Here is a 24641-nt window from a genome sequence, read left to right as displayed (position 1 = left end):
AATCCAATTATGAGAACCGCTACTCCCATACACATCCCAAAGGGATGTTTCCAGCAAACACTGCAGATGGTTGCCATTGTTTACAAAACTGAGGATGCCAGTCTGACGGCAATTTTATTCCAAAAACATTTTAACCCACACAAGTAATTGGTCGTGGAATAGTAAGCAGGAACTTCCATTTAAACGTATCACTTTGGTGAGAAAAAAGCTTCACTTTTTCATTTTGCGCTTCCACATCCCATTCCGCCCCCCTCAAAGGTCACCTTCTGAAATACTGTTACATGAGTGTTTGAACTCCAATGCAGTCTTGTTTTTAATGTATTACTGGCGATATCCGCGTACACTAAAACATGAATAAAACGTAAACATTAGAACCTACACGCAGTAATTGCTCGTGGAACAGTAAGCAGGAACTTCCATTTAAACGTGTAACTTTGGTGACAAAAAAGCTCAATTTTTTCTTTTTGTACTTCCACATCCCTTTCCGGCCGCCTCAAAGGTCAACTTCTGAAATACTGTTACATGAGTGTGTCAAGTCCAATGCAGTGTTGGTTTCGATGTGTTACTAGCGATATCCGCGTACACTAAAACATGAATAAAACATAGGGGGAGGCACCGAAAAAAGCTCACTTACTTTACGCTGTTGTACAACCTATCAGGGAATGAGTCACATGTTCATGTGCACAAACTTTTTCCCCCATTCAATCTAAGGGGAAAAGAGATATTTTGAGAACCCCTGCCCCTTATAACTTGCGCCCCCTGCATTATACATCATCAAACTTTCCAAAGAAAGTCACAGTGAGCGATACAATTTCTTTGCAAACTTTGGTGATGATTCATCCATAAGGCAGTCAAAAAGTGTTCTTCCTAAGGAAACAGCAACTTCACCATAACAACATAGCCACTAACATGCCTGTCTAATATGCTGTAGTGGTTGTTGGCTGGACCTACAGATTTGGATATATGTCCGCATATATTTGAATGTATACGTGTACTTTGGCTTATAACTCCACTGCTTACACATCCAGCGCTTATAACTTTGTTTTTGGGTGCTGTACACACTCCCCACAACCATGTAATTGTTAGTCAATACTACAGGCCATGCACCCAAGACAGTACACCCTTCCCAGAACCATCTGACATGCTAACATATACTACAGGTGTATGCATTGCTCTACTATGATGCGGTGGATGTGGGCAGGGCCTAGGGTTTTAGGAGTATGTTGTATGGGCTACAGCCTGCAGCCATGCAAACAAAACTGTACATCCTGCCCACAACCACCTCAGTGATGTGCAGTAGTACGGGTGTATTAATAGGTGTAGTTTGCTTCACTTGTTCTGGCCAGAGACTGCACTCCTAGCTGTATGTCCGTAGATATTACAATGTGTGGGTGAGCACTGGCTTACACATCCAGCGCTTATAACTTTGTTCTTGGGTGCTGTACAAACTCCCCACAACCATGTAATCGTTAGTCAATACTACAGGCCATGCACCCAAGACAGTACAACCTCCCCAGAACCATCTGACATACTAACATATACTACAGGTGTATGCATTGCTCTAATATGATGCAGTGGATGTGGGCAGGGCCTAGGGTTTTAGGAGTATGTTGCATGGGCTACAGCCTGCAGCCATGCAACCAAAACTGTACATCCTGCCCACAACCACCTCAGTGATGTGCAGTAGTACGGGTGTATTGATAGGTGTAGTTTGCTTCACTTGTTCTGGCCAGAGACTGCACTCCTAGCTGTATGTCCATAGATATTGCAATGTGTGGGTGAGCACTGGCTTACACATCCAGCGCTTATAACTTTGTTCTTGGGTGCTGTACACACTTCCCACAACCATGTAATTGTTAGTCAATACTACAGGCCATGCACCCAAGACAGTACACCCTCCCCAGAACCATCTGACATGCTAACATATACTACAGGTGTATGCATTGCTCTACTATGATGCGGTGGATCGGGGCAGGGCCTAGGGTTTTAGGAGTATGTTGTATGGGCTACAGCCTGCAGCCATGCAACCAAAACAGTACATCCTGCCCACAACCACCTCAGTGATGTGCAGTAGTACGGGTGTATTAATAGGTGTAGTTTGCTTCACTTGTTCTGGCCAGAGACTGCATTCCTAGCTGTATGTCTGTAGATATTACAATGTGTGGGTGAGCACTGGCGTACACATCCAGCGCTTATAACTTTGTTCTTGGGTGCTGTACACACTCCCCACAACCATGTAATTGTTAGTCAATACTACAGGCCATGCAGCCAAGACAGTACACCCTCCCCAGAACCATCTGACATGATAACAAATACTACAGGTGTATGCATTGCTCTACTATGATGCGGTGGATGTGGGCAGGGCCTAGGGTTTTAGGAGTATGTTGTATGAGCTAGAGCCTGCAGCCATGCAACCAAAACTGTACATCCTGCCCACAACCACCTCAGTGATGTGCAGTAGTACGGGTGTATTGATAGGTGTAGTTTGCTTCACTTGTTCTGGCCAGAGACTGCACTCCTAGCTGTATGTCCATAGATATTGCAATGTGTGGGTGAGCACTGGCTTACACATCCAGCGCTTATAACTTTGTTCTTGGGTGCTGTACACACTCCCCACAACCATGTAATCGTTAGTCAATACTACAGGCCATGCACCCAAGACAGTACACCCTCCTCAGAACCATCTGACATACTAACATATACTACAAGTGTATGCATTGCTCTAATATGATGCAGTGGATGTGGGCAGGGCCTAGGGTTTTAGGAGTATGTTGCATGGGCTACAGCCTGCAGCCATGCAACCAAAACTGTACATCCTGCCCACAACCACCTCAGTGATGTGCAGTAGTACGGGTGTTGATAGGTGTAGTTTGCTTCACTTGTTCTGGCCAGAGACTGCACTCCTAGCTGTATGTCCATAGATATTGCAATGTGTGGGTGAGCACTGGCTTACACATCCAGCGCTTATAACGTTGTTCTTGGGTACTGTACACACTCCCCACAACCATGTAATTGTTAGTCAATACTACAGGCCATGCACCCAAGACAGTACACCCTCCCCAGAACCATCTGACATGCTAACATGTACTACAGGTGTATGCATTGCTCTAACATGATGCAGAGGATGTGGGCAGGGCCTAGAGTTTTAGGAGTATGTTGCATGGGCTACAGCCTGCAGCCATGCAACCAAAACTGTACATCCTGCCCACAACCACCTCAGTGATGTGCAGTAGTACGGGTGTATTGATAGGTGTAGTTTGCTTCACTTGTTCTGGCCAGAGACTGCACTCCTAGCTGTATGTCCATAGATATTGCAATGTGTGGGTGTGCACTGGCTTACACCTCCAGCGCTTATAACTTTGTTCTTCGGTGCTGTACACACTCCACACAACCATGTAATTGATAGTCAATACTACAGGTGTATCTATGGCTGTGACATGCTGCGTTGGTTGTGGCCAGGGCCACCAGCACGGCAGCATGTCATAACCATGGTGGCATACTAATCAATAATAGACCCATAGGAAAATGTAAACTAATAATGTCATGTACTCAATTTGAATGGTCAGTGACACAACGTGTGTCCTTCGAACATTTTCAAGGTGCCTCTACGCAGGACGGACTAAAATACTACCCTTATCGCACCCCTCATTTTCTGCATCTACAAATATCCTGAACAAGGCGGCAATGGAGAATACATCATTAACAGTTGCCGCCCAAACAAGTGCAGTATTTCAGTCATCTCTTACGCTCTGAACCTCTCCAAGCACTGTAGGTGTTCAGAAGACTTTCGCAAACACCATTTCGCATGGCGAATACATCATTACCACCTGCCGCCCAAACAAATACAATATTTAAGCCATCTCTTACTCTGTGATCCTCTGTGATCCTCCCCACGCACTGTAGGAGAGCAAAACAGTTTCCAAAACAGCATTTCGCCTCTGGTGGCGACTGCGCTGTCTTCGGATCCAAGATGTTGGGCCCATCCACATAATCTAATGCACATCACGGCTCGCTGTGGCCAATCAGCGAAGACGTTGCATGTCCACGGTCATGACACCACCCCCCTGGCCAATCGGTATCTTGTCCGGGGAGCGAACAGGGAACTGTGACCGCGGAGCGGACATACATATCACAAATTTTTTTAGACATATTTTTTGTTCATTTTAAAGGAAACTACTGGACGGATTGGCACCAAAGTTACAAAAACACGCTTTTGGGACAAAGCCCCTGCCCCTGCCACAAATTTGATGACAATCCGTCCAGCGGTTTGGGCTGTAGGCATGTGCAAGTTTTTCCCCCATTCAGACTATAAGAAAAAAAGACTTTTTGGGACCCCCCCTATAACTTGTGCCCCCCTGGACCAAACAGCACCCCTTCCACAATAACATATGGACACAGGAAAGGAAAGAAACTCTGTAACTCTGTAAATAGCAAACTGGAAAGCCTGTAAGCTAAATTGGAAGAAATGGTGAACAATTTTGCTGCCTTAAAATATTATGTACAAGGACATATTATGGACAAAATAAAATACCACTGCCCGACCTGCACGTGTACCCCTTCCCCATTTCATAGCCCACCATCCATTCAAAATCCATGTGATCGAAGATGTCATGATGATACCTCAATCCCTTCCTCCCCTCACGACCAATGTGTACAAATCCCCAATTCCCACACAATATTGTTCCCCTTCTGCTCCCCCTTCCCTTTCCTAATAGTATTTATGAATGTGTGCAAATGAAGGTTGATATGTAAATTGTTCCTGAGTGCATATGTGGCTTTTCCTTTGTTTTTAAAATCCCCTTATGACTCAGTGGTGCACAGTACTAGTGGGAATGACCTACGAACACCGCACCTGCCCGGCCGATCTGCGATCACAATGGAGGCATCCATACTACACCAGTATGAACCGCATGTCCGCCTCTTGTGAACCACCTATAACTAGTTGTGGGAGCAGGCGTTTGTCCGTTGCACAAGTACGCGCATGCATATCGCTCACTATATGTCCTGGTAACACCGCGCCTATCCAGCATATGTGAAGAAACTTGTGACAGACTTTAAGTAGTTTGAGGCACCCACCCACGTCCTACAGAAAGCTGTACACATAAACATCCCACCTGCTATACCCTACAAACACCTAGCATGTCCTAAAATGGTAGGCGCATGTGTGTCGTACTATTAATCAGTGCAGATATCCCAATGGTATGCATAGGACACCTATGCACATGCGCACAAAGTATTCTGCCCAAAACGCGTCCTGTGGATAGCCGTCCCAATCGAGAACATGCGCAACCTCACCATGGGACCCACCCATGCTGCGTGTGAGCCCTTATGACGCGGACAAGATCCGGACCCTCGAACAGTGGAAAAGTGCAATGTGCTGTGATCTACAGAGTGTTATTGCGAAATTACATGCTTACAAACTCCCCACAATGTGCCATTACACTTGTATTTATTTGGCTCAATGATGTAGGCCTCTTTGCTGATTGCAAGGTCTCTGCAGCAGCCCTACAATAGGTCACACCCCAGAACTGCGCCACATTCTGTTTCTAGCTTTTCAGAACAGAGTATCGGCCCACTTAGCTTTGAGCTCTAACTGAGTTTGGAACAATTTCTGCTATGCTACATTACATTTGCAAGTAATGGCAACCATGTCAGCCCTGCACACAACGCACAGTAATGGAGAGAAATATGACTACCCCTTCCTGTGACTCACAACCTCAGTACCGATAATCCCCACTATTCCATTCCCATGGGCAGCATGCTGACAACTGTAGTATGTGGCACGTGCGCTTCCCCAAGTACCACGAGGGACACGCCACAGTAAAGCAGTAGGAGCCCTTCTTCCCTCTCCACTATCTACTTTCTAGGAGCCCCTCAATCCTTACTGATAAATAGTCACACACGCATCCACCAATCATAGTAAAGAGCTCTCCATTTAACACTAACACAGTAATGAACAACTTTCGTCTGCGTAGACACAACACCCAGAAATGTTATTGCGCACTCCCTTAGCCTCCATAGTCCCATTTCCATGCCTGCCTTCCTCAAAATCCCCAGATCTGGCTTTTGTGCTGTGTGCGGGCGTGGGGGAATAAATAGCAACCAGGGTAGGGGATTTCATCTTCAGTGGTGACTCTGAAAAGAGCCTTTTTAATATATTTTTTAGATGCTTCTAGAGAAACATCTCTATTTTCGGTTTTTATAGTGTTTTCTGTTTTCTTCACCTGTTCAATTTCTTACAGTAAACTTTTCAATGCTTCCTGTATATGGGCAAACAAAAGAGCATCACCAATGCTGGACAAAGAAATGCCATTTGCAAGGAAAAACACTGTATTTCGAGAATTAATGCTGTCATTGTTGCAGAAGAACATCCCACGAATGGACAAAGAAATCACACATGCTTCTGTTGTTGAGGCCCCTTCCAGCCTTTGGCTGGGAACTACATACATTAGGATAGTCCGATACTCTTCTTGGTGTTATGGCAGAGAAACCACCTGAGCAGTGGGAAAAAGCCTCTTCACTGCCTTCATCAACCTCTTCAGTTGATGGAACAAACGTAAACAAGGCATGTAAACCAAATGCATGCTGCCATAATGCACAATGACAACGTGCACTGTAGCGAAACTTGCTACTTGTCTGCAAAGGTCAAGCATAACGCTGAAACTGCAGACATGGACAGCGCACCACAATGCGTCCACTCCTTCCAAACCGAAATCGCCATCAACGTGACTTTCCTGGGCATAATTTTGCAGATGTACCACAAAGGCATCACCCAAAATCAATACAATGCGTTTCTCCATGTCAGCCCTCCTCACTACGCAGAGTAATGAAAAAAAGTATTACCGCCCCTTCCTGTGAACCACACACTCAGTACCTGATTGAATAATCCCCACAGTCCCATTTCCATTTGCCCGCATGATGAGAAGCGCAGACTGTGGCACGTGCGCTTCCCCAAGTACCATGAGGGCCACACCCCAGTAAAGCAGGAGCAGTCCTTCTTCCCTTTCTACTATTTTTTGTCCAGCACTTCCTCATTGGGTACTGTTAAATAGTCACACACACATCCACCAATCACAGGCAAGATGTCAGCATCTAACACTGTCAGTTCTGTACAACACATCATATGTACCGTTACACTTTCAGACTGCAAGTGTTGTGTGAATCGAAAGCACCTCCGGTACAAAGTTCAATAACACTATCCAAGACTTCTGCATCCAGATTCATCCACATCGCCAGGAGTGGGGGAGTAAATGTCAACCAGGGTAGGGGATTTCGTCTGTAGTGGCAGCTCTGAAAAGCCTTTTTTTTAACATGCTTACACAGAACCTTGTTTGTTTTTGCTCTTTATCTCAGTTTCTGTTTCCTTTTCCTGCTTACATTTTTACAGGATTCTCTTCAACGCTTCTTGCACAGTGTAAAATAACACAGCATTGCCAATGGCAGTCAAAGAAATGCCATTTGCATGGAACCAGTTCAAATTTCGCTCAGTAATGATGTCATTGTCAGCGGAGAACATCCCAGCACTGCACATGAACTGACACAGGCTTCTGTTTATAAGACACCTTCCGACCTCTGGCTGGGGACAAATTACACCGGCATGGTCCTATGCTCCTCTTGGTGGTATGCTTGAGAAAACCACCTTGGCAGTGGGAAAAATCTGAATCACTGCTTTCATCAACTTCTGTAGGTGACGGAGCAAACGTCCACATAACATGTCCCTCAAATTTTGATCTCCAAAATGCACCACGACAACATTAACAATACCGACAGAGGCCACACATCTGCAAGGGTCAAGCATACCGCTGAAACTGCTCTCATAGACAGTGCCCCAGAAAGAGTCACACAGGCATGCAGCAATCGCATCCAAGACCTCTGCATCGACCACTATCATTTCTATACAGCACTCCATATGTACCATTACACACTCACAGTACACGTCTCGTGTGCTTTCAAACCACATCCAGTTAAACGTTTGCCAAAAATATCGACGCTTTCAGCCTCCAGATTCACCCAGAGCAGCTCCCACCACTACTAAGTACAGGTAGCAATATTTATGTTCCTCCCATCACTCCAGTAAGTGCAAAGAACCAATACTTCAAAGTGCAGTACAGTAGTCAGTAATCTGTGCAATGCACACTACCCAAGCACATAAAATATCCAGTTCACCCCTATCCACTTCTGTACACACAGTATTTCAACACAGTACTGCAGGAGTGTTCATGCCATAAGCTCCAGCCATGGACTAAAAACTGTAGGATGTGCTAACAATCACCACACCCATGGAACCAACAATGTATGCAATGCTCACAAATCACACACAGAACGCAACAATGGCAAATCTACTTGCAAGCAGGCCACATAGTTGTCGGTGCACCGGATCCAGCCATGCATCCAAGATGCTAAGGCCTCACCACACAAAACACACTGTGGTACACCCATATCATCTGCAGTGCACTCCCCAGCTGCAATTGAACCTGCCAACTTTCACCCTGCCCACATGTTCGCATGCATGGCTGCATGACGTTGCGCTGGGTGTGGTGAACAGTATGTGGGTGGCTGCGTACATAGTCCACATTTGAAATGTGTGTTGCTGAGGACTTCCTTTCATGGCGCAATATCGTAAAACACTTACTACAGCAAGGGTCTTATAGGGGGCACACTATAGCAAATGCAAATGCTCACATGTGGCTCCCTTATGTGCAACACGTGCAATGGCCTACACCATATGGTAATGTGCACATAGCACCTCACTTCGGGTATCCTACCAAGTCTGAAATGTCCTCCACAACCATTCTTTAAAGGTCACCACCAACAGAGAGATGCAGAGGTAAAACTGCATGGCTGCATTATGTTGTGGTGGCTGTGTTGAAGGCCTAGGCTCTTGGGTGCATGGCCTACGGTCTATGGCCTTTCACCATGCACCCAACAGTGTAGGCTTTAGTTAGGCAGAATTATATGCAGTACCTTTTGGGAACACCACACACAATTAAGACTACAAGTGACAGTACAAATTCACCTTTGGTACAAGCCTGTACTACACAGTTAAAGTGGTAACGATGGCTGAGCAGCCAGACTTATCTGAAGAGTAAGTGAGCAGTATCAGATAGTTACACAAAGGACAGCAATTACTATGATTCAGGCAAACACTGACTCAAGGTTTTCAAGTAAAAGAATATACATTTATTTCACTCTTCAGTTGTATAACATTAAGCATTCTAAAAAAAACACTCGTAATACACCACACCACTTCCCTTAAATTCCAGACAAGTTAAGCTCACAAAATGAAGTGGGAGCAAAATGGCGCTGCAGCAATTTAAAAGGGATGGAAAGACAAAGTTAATAGAAATTAAATCACACCAACAGGTAAGTACTCAGGGAAATTGAACAAGAGGAACTACAGTGATAGAATCAGGTAGAAAATGCTTAGGGCCAAAGTCAATGGGTCAAAAGTCTTTTGAGCAAGATCACATAGTTCAGGGTAGTTCGTGGTAAAGTTTGTGGCACGATTTCTGGACGAGGTTGGTTGATACAAAAATGTGTTCAAAGAGAAGAGAAGGACAAGCCCTCGGATTGGAGAAAGATTTCAAACACTTTCACCGCGGCTGAACAAAACGAACAACGGGATTTACCTTAAAACAGAGAGGAAGCTGTAGCTGAGGCAGACGTTCCTGGTAGTTCCTGCAGGCTCACGGTTTCTGAAGCGACTGTCAGACTGACAAGAAGTAGGAAGACTGGAGGGTCCAGCACTACCCAGGGAAGAAACCAGCAGCAGAGCAAAGCAACAAATAAATGGTGCGCTCCTTCAAACCCAAGCAGGGTCCAACCTTCCTGGGTCTCCGGCCCACTGTAGCTCTGTACAGCAAATTCGACCAGAGGAGTGGTCCTGGCTTGCAGTTTGGGCGAACTGGTTGGTCCCACCAGCTCAAGGGAAGAAGTTTCCTTGAGGATCTTCTCTGTTGTCGGATTCTGAAGATTCGGACCTGCAGCAGGGCTTCTCCGGGCAGTTCAGTCGTTGAAGGGGTCTTCTTCCATCAGCTCCCCGTTGGTTCTTTCATTCCAGTTGTGACTCTGCCTTTCCAGTCCAAGAGACCTGCTTTTTATGCAGTATTCCCCCATTCATACAGCCTGGCTGTCAATCACAAAGCAGGGTGGCTGGCCTGGCAGGACAGTCCCCTCAGCCAATCAAACAGCAGTGCAACTTGGGTTACCAAGGGAACCCATGGCAGGGGTCCAAAGATCCCTCTCTCACATCCTGCCTACCCAGACTTTCAGGTGCCTTAAGAGGGCTTCTGTGCAGAAGCCCGCGAAAAGACAGTGAACAAAGGAATCATCCCCGGTTTGGCGTGCAGAGTAAAACACAAGAAAGACTTTAACAAAAAGCAATGGCGAATAAACCCAGCCGGAGCCAAAATGAAATGTATTTGGTCAAGCGGGTTTATGTTTGAGGCTAATATAATAGCCTAAAACAATACCATGGTTATATAAGATAACTGCGGTAGAAAGGTTAGAGTAGATACCACTGCCACCAGCCAAGTGTTGATGTAAAGGGAGCGAAACAATGCTCCAAGAGACACAGACAAAAAGGGATAAGAATTAACCATTTCCATTACTCCATGTAAGATGGGGTGTACTGGGTCTGTGGTTTAAAGTGACTAAAATAAAGCTAATGGCAACTTTACCTTTTCTGGGGAACAGTAGTCAGCCCCAGAAAATGGATTCAGTGGGAAGTCTCAAAGACAACCCTGTGTCACTGCACTGAAGGTGCTGTGTAACACACATGTAAAATATGAGGCCATGGAGTAGGTGAGGCTCCAGTGATCAAGATCACACAAAAAGTGAAAACACACACAGCAAAACACATGTAAGAGTGGGGAAAAAAGGCTCACACTCTTACAAGGTGAGAAAAATAAATCCTAGAAATCCAGCAAAGCTGCTGAGGGACTCATTAGGTAAGGGAAATCAGCCATTTATGAGAATTCTCCCTAACAGCTTTGCCCACACCCACCACAACATAATAGAGCCATGATTGAGAACATGTGACAACGTACCACAATCCACAAGTGTACCATAGGAAGGGTGTTATAAAGGGCAAGCCATAGCAAATACAAGTGGTCACATGTGGCTCTCTATTGTGCAACACTTGAAATAACCTACATCATATGGTAATGTGCGCATATCAGCTCACTTCTGCTGTTCTACCTTGTTTAAAATGTCCTCCACAGCCATTCTTTGAAGGTCACTACCCTCGGAGAGATGCAGAGGTAAAACTGCATGGCTGCATTATGTTGTGGTGGCTGTGCTGAAGGCCTAGGCTCTTGGTTACAAGGCCTACGGCCTATGGCCTTTCGCCATTCACCCAACAGTGTAGGCCTTGCCCACACCCAGCACAACATAACAGAGCCATGCAAAGGAACATGAGGCCAGGTACCACAATCCACAAATTTAACATAGGCAGCAACACTTCTACCTAACCCCCGCACCATAATATAGCGATGCATGCAGACATGTAACAGTGAGCAGAATCCACAAACATACCACATGGTCCGGCACCCCTGCTCACTTCTATTCACATAGCATTCTATTACTGGCAATCCAACCAAAGAATCTTCACAACAGTGGCCCTGTTCACAGCACTCTAATAGGTGCACAAAACCAATACTTCATGGTGCAGTACAGTAGTCTGCACTCCGCGCAATGGACAGCACTGAAGATGATAACATATGCAATTCAACCCTATCCACTTCTATGCACACAGTACTTCAACACTGCTCCGATGGGCACACTGCAGGACTGTTCACTCAATCAGGTCCAGCTATGCACTACACACTGTAGGCTGTGCTAACCATACGCACACCCATAGAACCAACAGTGTATGCAATATTGGCAAACCACACACACAAGGCTTGCAACCAGGGCACATAGTTCTCGGGGCAAGGCCTCCACCCATGCATCGAAGGGCCTACACCCTTAACGCATGCAACACACCTTAGTACACTGTATGCTAACATTTTCATGTCATGTGCAATGCACTCCCCTTCTGCCATTGATCTGCTATCAGTCACCACGGAAAAAAGTAGCTGCACCAGCCATCATGTCGTAACGCATTCTGCCTGCATTCACCACACAAGGTAGTCACCGTGGAGGTACCCACGAATTGGCGCAATACTTACGAATACTGCGGCCACACCACCGTCTTCTTCCACCTAATGCGATATATGAGATTAACCACTTCTCACTCCCACGCCCTTTCCATCTCTTCTTCCTACAACCACATGGCATAAAGGATGTTTTCCAGGCCCTTCCAGCGCCTCACTGTCCTCCGTTACACCATGGCAGCATTTCCTAAAGATTTAGACCCATAGCACGCTTCCCTCCAGCCAACCACCAGCCGCTTCCAATGTTCGCCGACATCATGGCGTACTGCAAGCCAATTAGACTTTTGTCCACAGAGTGAACAGGGAAATGGGTCAGCGGAGCGGAGCCAGATGTCACACATTTTTTGAGACGTACATTTCAGTTCTTTGCAACAAAACTACTGGTCGGATTTCCACAAACACACAAAAGCACACTTTTGGAACCAAGTCCCCTCTCCTGCCACAGATGTGGTTAAAATCCATCCGGCCGGGGGGCGCTGTTGAGCAGCCAGAGTAATGGCTGCCTAGCCTGTGTGCTCCGTGACACATCAATGAAGATCCAACTTCATCGGTGGATTCCCCGTTTTATTCCAGTCGGTCGCAAATGTCGCCCTGAACAGCCTATACTTGAAGACAAGTCTGCCTTAAATTCCAGAATGAATTGGTGCAGTGTGGCCCAGATACAGCTGATTGGAAATCCGACCACTCCGCTGGGTTCTGCGACAGGTCGCAGTGGCCTGCCGTGTGGCCTCCTTGAGCTGTGACTGCGCTGGGTGGATACTGCTGCATTCCGGGCCGCTATGGGGGAGCTGACAACTGCGGGTACCTTTCATTTCCCGGTGCCAGACCAGCGACGGACGCCGCCTCCGGGCTGTACCACACAGAGAACACCAGTGCCTGTGACCAGAGGTGAGGAGCGGCTGATGCCTGGGGCTCGCAGGTGGAAGGCACTCCAACTCTGCCACTGCCCCAAAGTCGGGGAGTGAGACTACTACCACCCGTGCCATAGGCGCCTGAACTCCTGTGGGCAGTGGGGGCTACCCTGGGGCTGCGTTGGGAGCGGCGGTCTTCCGCCTCATGCTGCTGCTGTCCCCCCATAACATGGGACAGGTGGCGGTCCTGGGTCAGGTTCTGAGCATGAGCCATACTACGCGGGGAGCCTCTCACCTGCCCCGTGGCATCTAAACATAATTTTTCAATGCCCTTGATCATCCAGCACCCACGCCCAGAACGAGAGGAGTGCCTCAAGGGATCATCCTCACTAGGAATCCGCTGACAACCCGGGGCATACCGGCTGCTGCTTGCGTGCTGGCACAGAGTGCACACCTGCAACAGAGCACAGGGGAGATCCAGACAACTTGGGGCTGTGTGTGGGTTACACCGGCCCGGGCCAATACTCATCTCTCCCTCTGCTCAACATCCTGCCTCCCGACTGTTGCAAATAGCGGAGGCCACCGCCTGCACTACTACCGCAGCGTGGTTTGCTGCAGCCCGCCGCGGGCCCCACCGTGAGCAGCCCCAGCCCTTCATCTACACCCTTTATACCCATATCCGGGCTGCATCATTTGGGTACACCAAGTTAATTGGCCCCACCGCACCCCTGCGGACCCAGTATTCTCACACCTGATGCTCAATCGGATGCTAGCTCAAGCGCCCACCAACCGCGCTGCGGTCGCCGACGGGCCCTGAGGCGTACACCACCCATACCACTGAGGCCCGCCTCATATATACCACCAGGGTGGATCTGAAACCCGCTCTCGAGCAGCATCTCCATTATTGTACTGGCTGGTGGCTCCCAGTAATTGCACTATCAATGGCCCACTGGGGTAAAGTTTCACTGCTTTACCCCACACTGTGATAACCCATCTCCACTACTATATTGATACTGAATACACCAGCGGAGAGGTAACTAGCCCTGATCTGAACCTCCTAAATAATCAGTAAACATCACCACTGCACATCAGATACTAGCGATCTGCCACCCCTGAAATCGCATATAATATTGAACAGATGCCGTGGGGCCAACAAAGTGGGGGCCATGGATAAGTTTGCCAAAGCTACACCTAGGCCAGAAATGGGCTAATCTTCACTCGACCAAGGGGAGCCAGCCTTGCTTCTGGAAACACCGGCTCCTGACCACACTGCCATGATGGAATCTATGGCCAGAAACTTCGCCTACTTCCACGAAAAACTGGTTGACATCAATGCTAACGTTGCATCTCTTAAATCCCACCTAGACCAAACTGGTATTAGGATCACGGAAGCAGAATCCAGAATTGGAGTGAACAAAGATGGTCTGCACTCTCTGCAGGATACGGTGGCCTCTCTCACTCATGACATGATGTCCGTAAAAGCCAAATGCAATGATTTGGAGTCCAGGTCACACAGAAATAACATACGAATCATAGGCGTCCCCGAAAATGCTCTTAAAGGCTGCATGGAACTGGCAGTTGAAAACCTGCTTAAAGAACTACTTGACAATCCTGAACGGACCCCTTTTTTACTGTTGAACGTGCACATCGCGGCCTAACCACGCAGCCTAAACCTGGAGACTTCCCCAGACGCATCATCGCTAAAATTCTGAGTTACAGAGACAGGGACCTTATCCTCCGTTTGTCACGAGAAAAAGGGGAGCTTTGTCTTGGCTCCCAAATAATCAGGATATTCCCTGACTTCTCGGTGGGAGTGCAGCAGGAGAGGCACCAGTTCATCGGAGTTAAAAAGACACTGAGAGAACGCAATATCCCATATGCAATACTGTTCCTGGCTCATCTCAAGTTCAGCTTCCGGGAGAAACTATACTTTTTCACAGTACCTGAGGAAGCAGTAAAGTTTATTGAGGCACAGATATTGCTATATAACCCGATGGAAGACCTCATGGACAATTACTGAGACATAATCCAGTCACACCTGTCATATTTAAATGTTCCTGTCATTTACCTTCTCTTGTCTCTGGGCTTATCGCAACACTGAATCACTAGTTCCCACCTCTTTTAGAAATAACTCACTCAGTTGGGGCGGATCTGCTTGGTGGGGCCTCGCTGGGGGTAACTTTTCTGGCAGTATATATCTCCCATACTGTAACACAGGCTAATATCCACTAATAATGGTTGATCTATATCTCTCATAAACTGCTTAGATGTTACTATTCAAATATGCAACTGCCTGATGCTGCTCATCATTATGTATGTACCTTGATATATGAGTGGATGTGGGGTACCACCAGGTGGATGCTGCCCCAGCTGTAGAGCAACGTTACTTATGTCCTTACCTATTGCTGTGCTTGACTTCGGGCTCAAGACTGTTCTCCGATACACGTGTAATAATGTGATGGAATGTGTTCCTACTGCAGACACTGCCGGTCCCAAGTACCAGTCCTGGTACTTCAATTCTCTGGCCAAGTTGATTACACAGGAACAGCGCACCCCACTGCGGTTGCAATGGCTACATTGGAAGACCTGCTAAGTGTTGGCCCGCGTTGGGCCTGTAGCTTGGTTGGTCCATGTTTGGATCGGCCCTCTAACTCCTGTTTAAGGGGGGTAGTTGGGGTTTTTGGGACGGGGGAGGACGGAGACACTGCCAACTTTGAAATGGTGGTGAGGGAGGGGGGAGGAGGTAGTTGGGGAAGTTATTCTGGAAATGGCAGAAGCAAACCTGCACTTCACGTCTTGATGGGCAACAGCACAAACAGCAAACACTCGCTACGACAAATGAGCTGGGATGTACCCTAGGCAAGTGAAATGCCCACCACTATAATGTCCTGGAACATCCGGGGGTTGAGCAACAGAACGGCAGTAAAATATTGATTCTGCAGGAAACGCACTGTATGGGTCGTCTGGCACCGTCATGGGGACCTAACAGATACTACACATCCTACTCCACACCGGCCAGAGGCACTAGTTCATAAGTCTATTAAATTCATACTGCACAAGAGCTACATAGATCCCGATGGCAGGTATATCTTATTACACTGTACATTAGTAAACAGGGAGTACCTTCTTGTAAATACTTACGCCCCCAATGAAGATACCCCAGATTTTGTGGACACTGTTACCTCTATACTGCTGGGTTATGTAGGAATTCAGATAATCTGGGGTGGTGACATGATCTTAATACTAGACGTTAACTTGGATAGGACAAGCACTGCACCCAGGTATTTGTCTGGCGTGGCACGCAGATTACTTACACATAGCGCAACACTTGACATTGGGGATGTTTGGAGGGTACTACATCCTCAACTAAGTGAATATACCTATTACTCCTCTGTTTACAATAGCTCCTCTAGAATCGATCTGTTCTTGGTGTCCAGTGAAATGATGGGCAGGGTGGAGGGGGCACAGACACAGTCCTGTATGTTATCGGACCATGCCCCAATCACCCTGTCAGTGGCATTGAGGGCACCTGTCCCCACTTTTAGCACATGGCGTTTCAAAACTGCTGCCCTCAGGGAGATTGTGTTCAAGGCTGACATATTGGTGGATATTAAGACTTTCTTTGAGTGCAATCCCCTCAGGATACTTCCGTGGGGATCCGGTGGGACGCCTTTAAAACATATATTAGAGGAATGTCCATATCTAGAGAAGCCGGGGTGCTGAAAATGATAAGGGAAGACCTCAGCCGCTCTGAATCCAGACTGCAGGAGTTGGAACAGGATTGCTCGACAGCGGCCAACCCTGCCAAACTCGCTCTAATTAACGAAGAACTCCAGACTTTTAACACACACACCACAAGAGAAGTTCAATACTTTAGTTACCCACAGCCTGCGTGAAGGTACGGAGAGGGCGATAGACCCGGGAAAACCCTAGCTAATCTAACAAGGGGGAGTGGGGCCAGGCCCAGATTGCCTCTGTGAAGGACGACCAAGGCGAGCCGCACTGGTCAGACCAGCAGATACTGGATATCTTTACTGAGTTCTACTCAAACCTATATTCCCTGCCCCAGGAACATAGCGAACAACATATGAGAGACCTTCTCGATCATATCCCCACAACATATATCTCCTCCTCGACCAGGGACCAGTTGGATTTGCCGATCCTACTAGATGAGATAGTTAGAGCCATCTCAGACCTCCCTAAGGGTAAAGCGCCGGGTCCTGACGGGCTCACATCTGAATTTTATCAAGAACACATTTCCATACTAGCCCCCAAACTACTGGAGGTTTGGGACGAGTCGTTCCAAATATCTGTCCTTCCTCCCTCTTTGCGCGAAGCCATTATAATGGTGTTGCTCTAGCCCGATAAACCTTGCGATGAATGCGGATCATACAGGCCCCTCTCCCTTATGAACATAGACACCAAGAGCTTTGCGAAGGTGATAGCGAACCGTTTCCTTCCGATTATGACATACCTGGTCCATGAAGACCAAGCAGGCTTTGTACTGGGGAGGTCCACTTCCCTCAACATCAGGACTTGAATGTCGTTGCGGTCACGCTTGATGCCCAAAAGACATCTCATATGGTCTCATGGAAGTACATGTGGCTGGTACTGGAAACGATGGGCATTGGCCCCAATATGATTGGATACATTAAACTATTATACACCTCCCCAGTGGCTAGGGTCTGGGTCAATTCCCTAACGTCAACCCTGTTCACGCTCTTCAGAGGCACCAGACAGGGCTGCCCATTCTCCCCGATCCTCTTTGCGCTAGCGATAGAGCCGATGACGGACCACATTAGAGTGCGTCACTCTCACAGGGGACTACGATTGGAAGACACTCCCAAGATTATATCCCTCTATGCAGATGATGTATTATTATACATTAGAGACCCCACCACTCATCTTAATCCCGTATTACGTGACATCACACGCATAAGCACATTCTCGGGATTCACCATCAATTACTCCAAATCCGACGTCTACCCGCTTACTAACTCTACCCAACAACCAGCCACCGAATACCCACTCCGCTGGTCCCATGGTGGGATCAGGTTCTTGGGGGTCCAGATGTCCATATCCAAAACCACCCTGCTGGCAAACAACTACCTCACTGCAGCACAGCTAGCCGAGTCAAAAATGGTGTGGTGGCGCTCTCTCCCACTATCATTCATGGGTAAGCTCTCCCTTATTAAGATGGTCTTGCTCCCCAAGTTGGTCTACACCTTCAGTAACATACCCGCCTGGGCCGGGGGGAAATACTTCATGAGACTACTCAAAGCTTGCGCACAATTCCTATGGCACTCCAGTGCGGTGCGAAAGAAATGGTCAGCTATAACGCTTCAATATGAGTGGGAGGGATTCACAGACCCTGATCTAACATTATATTGGATGGCAGCACAGGCCTACTACGTCACTCTTTGGTATCCTGGCTCCCTATCTCACACATACGTCAAGCTAGAAATCCTGGCACCAATCGGAGTTAACATAATGACCCTCATACTACATCAGCGCTATGTACTTGACTCCCACCTTGATCCAGTTGGAACCACCCTGCGGGCCTGGGGTCGACTACTAAATGTGACAGCGGAATCCCGCCCCTATAATAAATGGCTCCCCGTATGGAGGTTCCCCGGGCTGGAATTTACACATGACATTGCTCTGGCTCAGCACTGGGGGACTCTGGGCTACCAGGCACTAAAAGACTTCTATCCCGACGGAAGGTTTATTGACCCACAGACTTGGAAGCGCGGCCACTCTGGATATGCGCTGGAGATGCTGCAATATTCCAGGCTCCGGGCTGCATTTCGTGCCTCATGGCCCGCTTTCCCCAACGAGCCCCCTGACACCCCAGAGATCGCATACATTGCCAACTCAAGTGCGCCCGTGGCATTGTCTCCTCGTTATATAAAATACTATTGTTGAGCACCCCAGCCCAGCCCTCCAGGGCACGCAGCGAATGGGCAGATGAATTGAGCATTGAGATCTCTGACCAGTTATGGGAAAAGATGTGCTCGCACACCAATAGAGTGTCCCTCAATTTCTGCTACCGAGCTATGCAATATTAATTACTGAACAGGCTGTATTACACCCCTCTCAAGATCTCTAAGTTTGCCCACACCACCACACAATCCTGTTCCCGCTGTAGGGCGGAAAACACGGACCATTTGCACATGTTCTGGGCATGCCATAAACAGGGAGAATTCTGGAAGAGAATCCTGGGGACACTCGCTGATATCATTGGCACTGCAGTCGATCCAGACCCATTGGGAGTCCTGTTTGGGATATGGAAAACTGACGACACTAGAAGCATGGCTAAATTCCTCAACATAAGCTGCATTGTAGCCAAGAAATGTGTACTTCAAAGCTGGAAGAGTCCCTCTCCCCTGACCTTTCAGAAGTGGCTAAATGTGCTTACATGGTCTTGAAATTGTGAAGAAGAGTACCTTACTATGCTCCCCACTCACTCTCGCCAGAAGAACATATGGTCTGCATTCAACAGTTACCTTAATAGCCAAGAGGAGACCACATCTGAGAGTGACTCTTCCTTGGTCCCACAGTGAAGTCCTTTAGTGTCGTGGAGCACTATTTTGGTATTATTCCTCCACCAGCTGTTATATTTCTCTTGTAATTGTTGTATGATGTGCTTTTTGTATATTGATTGTAACGCCCACTTTGATGTGTGTGTTTGCTGTAAACCTCTGTCAACAAAAATTCTAAAAAAAAAATAAAATCCATCCAGCCGTTCGGCCTGTAGGCATGCGTACAGTTTTTGCCCATTCAGTTTATGGAGGGAAACGTCACCCAACTTTCCAGAAAAATTTAGCGGAACCCATATACTTTTTTGGCAAAGTTTTAGCCAAATTCGTCCACGGGGAGTAAAGCTATAAGCTGCCCAAAAAGTGGTCTTTCCATGGGTTTAGCAACTTAACCATAACTACACGCTGCTACTGCGGGCCGTGTAATATATATATTTCCATCTGATTTTTCATCCTTCCTTTTCATTCTTCAGGCGTTTCCTCTGCTCAACTTTCATTTGGCTCAGCAATCAGTCGTAAAGCATGTCTGGGATGAGAGCTTTTCAACTGGTTGATGTTGACCCATTTTTCTACTGTCAGTTCTCACTTTGGGATGCAGATCTTGGAAGCAACACGTGATAATTTATCTACATTTTCAAAGGCACCAGGCCAAGATGGAAGAAATGTCCACTCCTTGGCCTGATTCCTCTGACGATTGTACAGGTAAACCTTGTCACCTACTTCATACTCTTTCTTGGTGGTCTCCAGATCATAGTACATCTTCATTCCTTTAGCTGACTTTTTTAAATTGTTCTGATCATAAGCAGCAGCATGCTGGAGATGCTTTCTTAAATTTTCAATGCACTCATGAGTAGTGGACGCATTTATCAGTGTCTTCTCCTGAGTCCTCTAGAGCAGATGCTGTGGTAATACCATTTTAAGTCCGGTCATGAGCTCAAATGGAGACATCTTTGTTGCAGAAGATGGTGTACACCTAATTAGTATAAGCGGCAACCGGATGACCCAACTGGGTCCAGAGTCTGCCACAAACTTCTTTAAGATACTCACAATTGTTTTGTTGTATCTCCCCACCACCCTGCTTGAGGACAGGCGGTAGGCAATGAGGAGTTTTCTTTTTACCCCTAGAATCTTCCACATCTTCACCATAACCTCACTGGTAAAATGGCTTCCTCGGTCTGACTCAATCCTTTGCGGGAGGCTGAAAAGAGAAAAGATGTAGTTGATAATTAGGGCAGCAGCTGTCTCTACCTTACAATTCGGGGCTGGAAGACATTCTATCCACTTTGTGAACAAGCATGTCACGGTCAACATGTAATTGTTTCAACCAGAGGAACGAATCACTGGCCCGATGAAATCGACTTGCAAATGTGACTAAGGCAGTGTCATTCCACAGGGGAGCTCTGTGTGTGTGTGAAGTGGGTTGGAATTGAGCACACACAAGACACCTCTTTAGGTAAATGTCTAAGCCCTGCCCCATGTGTGGCCAACATGTAGCCTCGTGCAAGATTTCCAATGTTGTATGAAACCCCCTATGACCAGCAGGGGCCACGTCATGGGTGTGGTTAAACATCAGGTTTCAGAATAAGGTAGGTACCATCCACTGCCAGATAGGGATCTCCTTACTGACAAAACCATCTTTGATCCGGAACATCTTGTAAAATGCCATCAACACCCAGAGATCCTCTTTACCGGCATAATCTGACTCTGTTAGAGGAAATCTTACATGGTCTTCAATGTGTCAATAACATTTCCCAATGATCTTGTCCTCTTTCTGTGCAGTGATCAAATCTGCATCTGTGGTATCTTTACTCCACTGGGCTGTTGAGAGTTTGCTGTTAGCCTGAGTTTGTGACCTGGTGACAGCTGCCGTTTGGATTTCACCCAGCGGGATACCGTTTCTATGAAATTCCCCTGCAGAGCTCTGGTTTTAGCCAACTGGTCAGCTAGGTAATTCCCAGTCCTATCTGGCCCCTCTATCTTGGAATGACCTCCTATCTTCTTTCAATAGATGGTCATCTCATTGGAAGTCACCAGATCATCGATTGACTGGATCAGTCTGGCATGCTTTAGGGGTTTGTTGTTGGCACAAAGCATGCCTCGATTCTGCCAGTTAATCAGGTGCTCCACAAACCCATTCCTGACATAATCAGAGTCAGTGATTATGACCAGTTCAATGAGTTGGTGGTGCACTGCAGTGAGGATGGCTTGATAAATGGCCATCAACTCTGCAACCTGACTATTTTATAACCAGCAGAGGGTTCCGGGGTATCATTCACACAGGCATTCCCAATGCCAGCCACCAGTTATTTTTCTCTGTTGCTATCAACATGGTAGGAGCACCCATCCACATAAACTGTGGGTATCCCCTGACACGTGTCTTCTTAATAGACCTTGTGTGGGGAAGTTAAGTACGCCTCTATGTTGTTGTTGGTCATTAGACTTTCATCATCAAGACAGTTTTTTGAGCACACTCATGCAAGTCCGCCAACCCTTGCGCTAAGGGACTCTTCTTGTTTTGGCCGTATCTGACCTCCACAGGAAAGTCTTGCATAGACAGAATCCAGGATGTAATTCTGGAATTAGTAACGTTCTCCGCCCGGATTCTGTCACTTTTCAGATATTGCAAGGGTTGATGAGGAGTTTCGACAATGATGTGCTCCCCGTGTTTGAATAGGCAGTCATTTCTCAGCGCCCACACCGTTGCCAGGAGTGCCTTCTCACAGTCATTACATTTTTACTCCAAAGAGGACAAAGTCTTGCTTGTGTATGAGATGACGTTGTCATGCTTTTGGTACAATATCGCTGTTGTGCAAATATCTGAGAACCCTGTCTCCAAGAAAAACTCCTTTATGGGGTAAGCCAAACAGGAAGCCTGGGAATGTAGTTTGAATGCCTCGGATTGTTCTGACTCTGGCCTTTAATAAATGGACCAAGGGTCAAGTGACCTCTACATAGTCTTGAATGAACTTTCGACTATAATTAGTAAGTCAGAGTCAGAGAAGGCTCCTTAATTCTCGCAGAGTGTTAGAGTTTTTTAATTTCAATAAGTCTTCCACCTTCTTTGCCTGGGGATTAAGACCCTCAGGTGTGATCTCAGGCCCTAAGAAGTTCACTTGGGTCTTATACAACTGTGCCTTCTGAAAGGACAGTTTTGCTCCAACCTTCTGCAACTGGATTAGAAAATTGCATATTTCTGCTGTATGTTCCTCCACAGTTGAGCTCTTGATCAAAACATCATCCACATAGGCCAGGTTTCCCCTTTCGGCCAAATCGGGCATGGTCTTATGTAGGAAGATGTTGAACTGATTGCCGGAGTTTATGTATCCAAACGCGGTTTGGGTCCAGGTGTACTGCTGCCCCCAAAGGTAAAGACAAGCATGTACTGCTCTTCCCTACTCATGGTATTGTCCAGTATCCGTTGGTCAGGTCAATGGTGGTGTACACCTTTGACCTTTGGATCTGGGCCAGTCCCTGATCGATGTAGGGAATGGGCCATTTTGAAATGTGGACCCGTTTGTTCAACTCCCTCAGATCTGACCATAGTCTCCATTTGCTGTTTGGTTTGAGGATCCTTAGTACCGGGTTGTTGAAGGTACTTTGTACCAAACAAATTACCCCACGGGATTCAAATATCTTAATAATCTCTGTGAGTGACACCATGGATGCAAGAGGTAACCGGCTTTGTTTCACAAATACGGGAGCCATCTCAGGATCCAGGGGAATGGTGGTTTAATGAATGGATGTGCATCCACAGTCATATGAGTCCACTGAAAAGATATCTGGAATTCCAGGAAGGCCTGTTTTAGATTTTGTCTTTGCTCTTTGGTCTAACAGGCATCAGCAAGATTGATCCTTTCCTCAACCATCTGCTTGAAACCTGGAAAGATCTCAGGCTTGGCAATTTGAGCGGTATCCTCCAGTTGGGTGGAGAGATCTCTTTTGATGGTGTTGACCTGGACAGGGGATTTGAGGTGGTGGTCCTTGACTCTGAACTCCACCTCCTCTCTCCTAATGTCACAGGTCACCTCTTCCACACTGTAGGGGCAAGAAGATTACACCAGGAAATTCCCACCATGCCTAGTAAAAATCTTTTCTCGAGGAATACTGTTGCTGATGTCGAAACAGTCGTTTCAGATTGGTACCATGATTTCATTACCTAAATCAATAGAATAATGTTGGGCATCAAACGCCATTCCAATAAAGGTGTCTGCACCCAAAGTGATACATTGAGGGTCGCTGTTATACACCAATATTCTAATGGTGTTGTGTTCAACGTCTAGTAAAGGTGTTGGATTTAAATATAAACCTTGACGTTGGAGATGGGAACTTAGATTTATACATACGTCCTGATATTTGAGGTTCTGTCCTCGCTTCATTTTGAGGGGAAGCTTACTTTGTTGCTCCTGTGCTGGATGGTAACCTCTTCTTGCACTTCAACTTTTACCACATAAGGCAGCAATTGAGTTGATCAGAATGCTTTTTCTGTGTTATCAAAGCCCATGGGGTTACTGCCAAGTTGGGACAAGGGTTTATTATAAATTATTTCCAAATTGATTGTGAATCCGTTGAGGATGTCACTTCCCAGATAAAAGGCGGAAGCGACATCTCTCACAAAACAACAATTATGGTCTATGCCTTTGTTGCCAGTGGACACTTTTAGCATACACCTGCTAGGCAGGAGATGTTTGGAATGTGATGTTTCGAGACCTACTTCCCATTTTTCAATGTGGGAATGGTCTGATGTTTTGGGAGTTTCCTGAATAAGTCTTTGCTGATGAAGCCCCTTCCATTATTCAGGCATACTCTGGAGAGCAGTGGTTCATTGCCCTCATGTACCTGAATGGGGAAAAAAACAACTACTCACCCTTTTTCTGAATGTCTTTCAGACTTTAAGTGGACTCTTACTTGTCTGTTTCACAGAACTCATGGTTTCTTCTGATTTTGGACTGGTGTAAAATGTTACGGTGTTCCCTTCCAGTGTGGATTGCCACTTAAAACTGGGAGTAAGGTTGATTTTCAAGAATGGAGAAGGGTTCCCATCAACAGTTTGTTCTCCTTCAGAGATGACTGTGATGTCTGGGAGTTGGTTATTTTTT

The sequence above is a fragment of the Ambystoma mexicanum genome, chromosome 5p (assembly GCF_040938575.1).
Source record: "Ambystoma mexicanum isolate Mex_15411 chromosome 5p, UKY_AmexF1_1, whole genome shotgun sequence".
In the NCBI taxonomy this organism is placed as follows: domain Eukaryota; kingdom Metazoa; phylum Chordata; class Amphibia; order Caudata; family Ambystomatidae; genus Ambystoma; species Ambystoma mexicanum.
Note: the sequence above shows the minus strand (reverse complement) of the source record.